We start from the raw sequence: 8,646 nt of genomic DNA, 5'->3' as shown, positions 1-8,646 counted from the left end.
TTCTCCTGGCCTGTGTGGCACTCCCCGCTATGTGACTTGACTGTTGGAGATGAGAGTCCTTACACAACTGGGATCCATGTCAGGGCTGAGCTGACTTGGAGACGGCTTAAAGTTTATTTCAAATTAAAAAACAAACAAACAAAACAAGCTCTCCATTCATCTTCAGGGTTTGAGATTTGGTGGGTACACATAGAAGCAAGGAAGGGTAAGGCCTGATTTTACAAGCCCCCTAATAGCCTAGTGGCAAACTTTAGGGATACCTAGAGGATGGTCACCAGGTTTCTCTACATTTTTTTTTAAAGATTTTAAAACATTTATTGGAAAGTTTGTGCGCCTGTGTGAGTTTCTGCGCACCACATGCATGCAGGTACTCACAGAAACCAGTTACAGGAGGATGTGACCTGCTGGTGTGGATGCTGGGAACTGAACCCCTGTCCTCAGCAAAAGCAGCAAGTGCTCTTAATCACTGAGCCATCTCTCCAGCCCCATCAGTACTCTTGTTAATCGGAATGTGGTCTGGGGGCCAGCTATGGCCTTGTTGGCAAGCAGCTTATGGGGAATGAGTCTCCAGTGCCATTCCAGACCTAGGGTCTCACACACGTGTGTTAGCCGGGCTCCGGGTGGTCGGCGCATGCATCCTCAATAAGAAGTACTCCTGACACTTCCCTGAAGAAGTATAGGCCTGTTGTGTGGGAGGATTTCCGTCTGGGAGGTCAGGGTCTGACTACCAAAGGATACTCCTAAGTAGGGGGAGAGAGCAGGCTCTCTGACCATGTTTAGGGACTGTCGTGGTCAAAGGTACAGGGTGGGTGGAATGAGTTCGGGTGGCATTCTGGTATCTGCTGGCGGCAGTGCAAACCAGCTCTGGACCGAGTGGTTGATGTCCTCAGAGGGCCAGTCTCAGCCTTCTCTCACAAAGCTCAGAGGATGATGGGAGAGACAGATGTTCACCAAATGAAAGTGCAAGCAAAACCCCAAGCGCAAACAGAGGGAGTCAAGGGCAGGCACATTCATAGAGTGTGTGACAGTAGGGGGAAAAAAGTATGAGACAAAAATCAAAGACTGCCCGTCTAAAATACTTCTTAGTATGTCACCAACATAAACAATTACTAGAGAAACCGTTCACACTATTAACTAAGTCTCCCACATTCCGTGCATAGATTTTCACATATAGTATAATATTCTGTCGTGAAAATTTTTGCCAGAAACTTAAATTAATTAATTGTATTTAGACTTCATGAAAACTAAGATTGAGCCAGGCAGTGGTGGCGCACGCTTTTAATCCCAGCACTCAGGGAGGCAGAGGCAGGCAGATCTCTGTGAGTTTAAGGCCAGCCTGGTCTACAGAGTGAGTTTCAGGACAGTCAGAGCTATGTAGAGAAACCATGTCACAAAACAAACAGAAAACACGATTGAACGAAGCAAGAGATTTGCCTACTCAAGTTGTTTTCAAAATAATTCTCTAATAATTAAATTAAAAATTTTTAAGTTTCACCAATTAGTTAGCACTGTGAATTTAGTTCTTTTCAGTTGCCCAGTAGCCATATTTGAAATGCTCAGTAGTCACTTGTGGCCAGCCAGCGATCATTACCATAACCATCACAGTTCACTGTGTAGATCAGGCTGGCCTCGAGCTCACAAAGATCTGTCTGCCTCTGCTTCCAAGTACTGGGATTAAAGACATGTCCCCCCATACCTGGTATCAATAACAGAGTTCTATACAGAGGGAACGGTGTGCTCAAATGTCCTGTGGCAGAAAGGGGGCTGGTGTTCAAGGGCCTGGAAGAAAGCCAGATGGCTAGAAGGCACGGGGCACAAGCAAAGTGATTCTGGGGAGAGTCTCTGAGCTGGGTTTGTTTTCATTCTGCAAACCCGAGTCACAAGCAGCGGACTCTGGGACTGTATTTGCAGTTTGCAGAGCTCCTGATGTCTACTGTGTGACTGAAGAGGATGCTCAGGAGGCTGTTTCAGTCATCCAGAAGAGAGGGAGAGGGGGAGGGGGGAGCGGGGGGGGGGAGGGGGAGAGGAGAGAGAGCACTCAGAGGGGCTTGGACCAGGAAAATGGTGTTGCAAATGGAGAGAAATGAGGAAATGAGCAAAGTCAAAGGCATTTTGAGAATAAAGGGTTTGGTGATGCTGTAGAGAGTGTTGTCAATGTTTGGTTCAGACACCAGAGAGACATGGGACAGTATGCTGAGACGGAAGCCTGGGAGGGAGACCAGTGTGAGAGGAGGAGGAGGAATATACCTCTGACTTTAGCTGTGCTGAGTTTGAAGTGGAAGCAGACACTGCCTGACCTAAACATGGGTCCCATGAGATTCTGGCTAGAGAAGACCACCAAGGCTGTGGATTTGGAAGAAGCTAAGTAAAAGTGGCATACAGGGTGAAGAGGGGGGATGCAGCTGTTATGATCTGAGGTCAGATGCGGAGGACCAGCTGACAAAGAAGCTGGAACGGGGCAGGTGGGAGAAAACCAGAGGGATAGCTGCTGCCGGAAGACAAAGAATAACAATAGGACCGGGAATGGTCAGGGGCTTGATGCCCACCACTGACCTCCTAGCCAGGGCTGTTTGAAGTGTGGGCGGATCTTCAGCTAGGAAAGGGAAGGAGGGTAATACCACAGGGGTGTGACATGGGTCCAAAAGGTCTTTTTTGCTTGTTTGTTTTTGAGATAGGGTCTTACTATATAGCCCTGACTGCCCTGGAACTTACAGAGATCTGCCTGCCTCTGCCTTCTGAGGACTGGGATTAAAGGTGTGCGCCACCACCCCAGTCTTTAAAAAAAAAAAAAACGGAATAGACTAGAACATAATTAAGGCCTTCTGGAAGAGTCCAGGAGAGGGAAAGGTTGGATGCACAGGAAAAAGGAGGGTGGGTAATAGGTTTGGGAGAGAGGCGTATTCTCTGGGACTGGATGTGGGAAGGCTAGGGCCCAGGTTCATGCTCTGGCTCCTCGCTGTCTCATTTCGCTCAGGTCTGCCATCCCTTTACTGCTGGCTGAGACTGGGAGCCTGTGGCAGCACAGGGCTGGTCCTCAGCTGCCCATAGCAAGCTGTCGCTTCTCCCATCTTATATCTTGCCTCTTTTCCCAGTCTTTCTGGACTGATCAGTTTTCCATGTTGTCTCCCAGCTTCTCTTAACTGTCTCGTTAGGTCTTTTTGTTTCATTTTTGTTTTGTTTTGCTTTTATTACCCTGTCTTTCTGTATTTCCATCCTGGTCTCTGACTCCATTTATGCATCATCGGTTAGTTTCCCTTGGTTTAGCTCTCTTCTAGATCGATGCCTTGGCTGCTTCTACTTGGCACCAGTCAGTCTCCCAGATCCTCAGGTAAATCCATGTGTGGCCATTAGCCTGCAATTGTGGCCTCACCTGGGAACTTAATAAAAACACAGAGTCTCAGACCATACATAGATGTAAGGAACTCAAATTTGCTTTATAGCAAGGAGCCCCTGGGGAACTTCGGCACATATCCCAAGCTTACATTAATTCTCTCTCTCTCTCTCTCTCTCTCTCTCTCTCTCTCTCTTTCTCTCTCCACAAGATAGGGTTTCTCTGTACTTTGGAGCCTGTCCTATAGACCAGGCTGGCCTCAAACTCACAGAGATCTGCCTACTTCTGCCTCCTGAGTGCTGGAATTAAAGCATGCGCCACCACTGCATGGCCATTAGCTTTCTTCTGAAACTACATCCAAACAAGTCCCAGAATAAGAGGGGGAGTCTCCTGTTGCCTGTGTCACCCTGATGATGCTCTGGAGAGGGGCTCTGCTTCTTTTTATCACCTCATCCATCCCCTCTCATTCCCAGAAGCTGCTCCTGGAGTCTGAACAGCTCAGGGAAGGAGTCTGTGGCTCCCGGAAGTCCTGAGTACACAGATGCATAACTCAAGCCTCAGCTCCCACAACTACAGGATGACTGGTCGGGGGACGTTTTCATTGTGACACCTCATGAACTTCTAGATTGAACCCTAGTACAATGTGAATGCAGTGAGCCCTGGGCCTGCTCTTGTCTGTTTCCCAACTGGATGGTGAAGTTGGTTTAAAAGTGATGACCGGTTATCCTAAAACACCCACCTGAGGCCGAAACCCAAGGGCTGCCAACAACCATGGGTGGTCCCGGAATGGTCCTTGGTGCTTTGGAGGCTGATAGGTGCTGAAGGGACCATCTATCTGTGTCAAGATGCCTTTCCCTGCTCCAGGTTTATATAATGAAAACACATAGTTCTATGTGGTTATTCACCCACGTGGGTTGGAAAATGTTAGCTCTCTCCTCTACGGGGTCACACACTCACTCAGACCAACACATTTCTGGCCATCTTTCCCACCTCCAGCTCTGGTGTGTTTCCCATCCAATTGTTTGGGGTGATTGTTGGGGTGAAGTTGTATGTTTTCTGGATTTTTCAAAGTGGGGATTTCCCCCTCTTCTCTGGTTTGTTTGATTTGGTGTAAGAGGACTGGGAGAGAGCTCGGGGTCAGGGCCAGCTCTAAAGCCCTGTTCCATGTCCCTGACTCCGGGCCAGGCCCCTGGGTGCCGGCTTTCTGCCTCCGATCCCTCCAGCTAGGGGTCTGCTCTGCATTCAGTGGGTAGCTGGTGGAAACCCTCACGGTGGTGGGGAAGGGGAAACAGGCTGCAAGAACAGGTTCTATCTGGCAGGACTGAGTGGGCTCACTGAAAAGGAGGCCTGGTCTGTACCGCAGGTGGAAGAGCTCCAGAACAAAAGCCTTATTATAGGAGAAGGTGGTGATCTGGAGATTGATCACCTCAGGGGATGCTAAGATGCAAGCATACCAGGGCTGGGTGCACCTGCTTTGGTGTGGCCTACCTCCCTGCTCTTCCAGTGAAAGAACCAACAGAGTGAAGAATAAACACCTGGCAAGGTGTGGGGTGGAATCCCCCACTGTGGAGTCAGTGACCTGCTCTGACTGGAATGGATTTTCATTGGTGGGGTACGGGAGAACTAGCATGGTGAGCCCCTTCCTACCTCCAGCGGGCATTGCCTACCAGGTTGGTGCCTGGCCAGTGGCTGGAGAAGGTAGCTTGGGTCAATGCCCTAGAGCCTTCCAGAACTTGAGTAGGAAATTGCGAAACAGGGCTGCATTTTGAAAGAGAAAGTATGTAAAAAATGGTTCCTCCCTCGCCTGCCCTCCCCGGGGCTCGGTGCAGGGAGGTGGGTGAGATGGATTCCTGACTGCGCCTACTCATGTGGGAAAGAGGGCAGGGGCAAACTCCCAGCAGCTGCCAGCCTCTGATTATTGATTATTGATGGCATGGTGCACTTTCCCCAGCTGTTGAGCTTGGTCTAGGGACAAGGCCAGCTGCTTCCTCCAGCTGAGTTCTGTGTCTTCAAAGGGATGGCTTCTAAGGGTTCCCTTTCCGACCTCATATGGACCATGGCTGTTGACTGAGTATTTGGAATGTCTTCAGCTTGAGCCAGACCTGTCCATAAAATGGGAGGCATTTGGCGGTTCCATTGCCTCTGGCTCCCAGTCTTGGCCCTGGCCTGGCTGTCTTCTTCAAGGAGCTGTGTGGGCCTCCTGCCAGCATGCTTCCCTGGGAAACATTGAAGTGAGTTAAAGTCAACAATGAGTTCATCTCCAAAAAGAATAAGCCAACAGCCCCAGGGCATGGAGACAGGAGAAGGCCGACTGGAGACTGGGGACAGAGAGGGCCTAGGTGATGCTAGGGCAGCCAGACCCAATCCAAGTCTGGCAAGGGAGGCGGTGGCGCAAGGGACAGCAGAAGCACTTTCTGACCCCAGCCCTGGAAGGCAAACTTGGCATAAGTGGTGGTGACGAGGATGTCACATCCCCAGAGCCCATGCAAAGTGTTCTCTAATGGATTAGGGGAGGGGGGCTGAGGCAAGGCAGAGAGAAAGAAAGAGCCTGCGGTGATGGGTAATGAGTTGTGACCCAGCTGTCCTCAGGGCTGCCTGGAGGGATAGTGTGCACCAGGATAGACATTTGGACAGGGACAATGTCCTGCCGCCATCTCATCTCAAGTGTTGGAACCGGGGATAGTATGACATCAAGGTCAAGGGCAGAGCGGCCTCGTGCTTGTTACAAAATCTGACATTTGTGTGCATGCCAGGTGCATGTGTCTGCAGATGTGCATGCAGTGTGTAGGGTGTCTGTGTGCGTGTGTGTGTGTGTGTGTGTGTGTGTGTAGGATGTGTGTGCGTGGTAGATGTGGTGTGTGTGTATGGTATGTGTATGTGGTGTGTGATGTGTGTGTTTATGTGTGTGGCATGTGTATGTGTGGTGTATGTGGTGTGTGTGTGTGTGTGTGTGTGTGTGTGTGTGTGTGTGTGTAGGCTAGAGGACAACCTTGGTGTCATTCCTCAGGGATATTTACCTTGTCTTTTCAGACTGTCTCTTCACTGGCCTGGACTTCACTAAGTAGATTAAGCTGACTAACCCCAGAAAGCCCCCGAGATCTCATCTTCCCCCAGGCTGGAATCACAAGTGTATGCCACCATGCCCAGAATTTAAAAGTGGTTCCAGGGAGCAAACTCAGGTCCTCCTCCTTGCTAGGAAAACAGCATTTTACTGACCCAGCTGTCTCCCCAGTGCAGGACCCGACATCTGAATCTGCACCTCTCTATACTGGCCCAGCTGTCTCCCCAGTGCAGGACCCGACATCTGAATCTGCACCTCTCTCCTTCTAGATATGTCCCTGAGGGCCCTACACAGGATCAGGGTGTCTGACTGTGCCAGGGCCTGCTTCTGATTGCTCTTCCTGAAGGGCACTGGACTGGTCTTGACTCACGTGGCCAGACTCTCTGTAGCATTCAGAAGGCCCAGTGGAGACACTGGAGCCAGCTAAAGCTGGGGCCATTCTCTGTGGGCACCAGAGTGGAATCCTACCTCACTCCACCAGCTCAGGGGCTGCTAGAGGAGGGCGTCCATGCCTCCCTGATAAAAGTTGGTCGTGCCATAAGAAACCTGGCTCAGACCTTCACTACGCGCCGGAGGCTCAGAGACTCTGGCAAGGATTGCCTTGAATATACACTTGGCCTCTCTCCCAAGGGCAGGATCGTTGCCGATAGACTGTGTTTGATTTCTCTCCTGCCCTCACATTCATTCTCCCAGCTATTTTATTGTACGAGGTATCTGCCTGCCACGCATATTTACAATTCTTTCTCTGCCACCAAACCAACAAAGTGTCCACAGACATTGAGTCTCCATTTCTTCCAAACACATTCTCTCCGATTCCCATGGCTTACCCTTCTCCTGTTTCCACCATTTCTTTTTCTTTTTTTTCCAAACATCTTTCATCCTCTGATTCTTCTGAGCCCTCTCCACGCTGCCTGAGCTGGGCTTCCTGCTCTTCTGGAAAGCCGTTGTTCCCTGCTCTTCTGGAGAGCCGTTGTTCCCTGCTCTTCTGGAGAGCCGTTGCTGTCCCACGCACCAGAAGCCTTAGTCTGCTTTTTAAATTTTTTTTAATGTGCACTTGAAAGTTCTTCAGGTTATGGTCATGACTTACCTTCTCCATATGTCTCCTAGATATTTAACTAAAGACGTTTGCCTTCTGCTATCATGAACTAAATAGTGTGTGAATGGGAAAAAGAGAATTGACAAAAAGGTTCCATTTGAATTGTCTTCCTGTGTACATGGTGTGTACAGGCGTGCACACTGCTGTGTGCACGTGCATGTGGAAGGCAGAGGTCAGCCTTGCATGTCATCCTTCGGGGTCATCCTCTTGTTTTTAGAGATGAGGTCTCTCATTGGCTCTGGCACTAACTATTTAAGCTAGGCTGGCAGACCACACTTTCCCAGTGCCAGGACGCCATGCATGAGCCACCGCACCCAGACTTTTTAGTTAGGTCCTGGGGATTGCTTGAGATGATAATCGTTGATGATTCTGACTCCTTTTCCTTTCTAGGAGTAAAGGGGTGGGGTGGGGTCAGTCTGAAGATAGTTGGAACCCTGGCCCCAAAGCAGTCTGACTTCCCATCTCCCTGTCATTTGCCAGTACTAGTCCTGACAAGCCAACTTTTCAGGGCTACTGCCTGCTGTTCCCATCCCCTGCCCCATCTTCTCTTCTTATTACTCACTGGTGTCCAGTACAAAGGGACTGTACTGGTTGGGTTTTCGGTTAGTTGGTTGGCTTTTTGTCCACTTGACTGACACAAACTAGGATTACCTGGGAATAGGAACCTCAGTTGAGAGGTTCCACAGATTAGCCTGTAGGCAGGTCTGTGGGGGCATTCTCTTGATTACTGATTGATGTGGGCAGGTCCAGTTCACTGTGGGCGATGCCAGCCACAGTGTATGATAGGATGGCCCTGGGTATATAAGGATGCAGGCAGAGCAAGCCATGGAGACTAAGGCGGAATGCAACATTCCTCCAGGGCTTTTGCTTCAGTTCCTACCTCTAGGTTCCTGCCCTGTTTGAGTTCCTGCCTTGACTTCCCTCAGGGGACTGTGATCAGGATGTGTAAGTCAAATAAACCCTTTCCTCCCTAGGCTGTTTTGGGTCATGATGTTTATCACAGCAATAGAAAGTAAATTAAGACAGGGAACATCACATATCAATATACTGTACAACAAGTTTCCACCCCAGACACACCAGTAGCTAGCCCACTCCTGTTTAACACCAAACAAATGACCGTCCTCTGTGAAGCACCACTGCCCTAGGGAGTAGCAGTCC

The sequence above is a fragment of the Microtus oregoni genome, unplaced genomic scaffold, assembly GCF_018167655.1.
Source record: "Microtus oregoni isolate MIOR12 unplaced genomic scaffold, Mior012 000005F_ref0000423, whole genome shotgun sequence".
NCBI classification, from domain to species: domain Eukaryota; kingdom Metazoa; phylum Chordata; class Mammalia; order Rodentia; family Cricetidae; genus Microtus; species Microtus oregoni.
The sequence above is the reverse complement of the archived record's forward strand: the minus strand, read 5'-3'. Positions refer to the sequence as shown.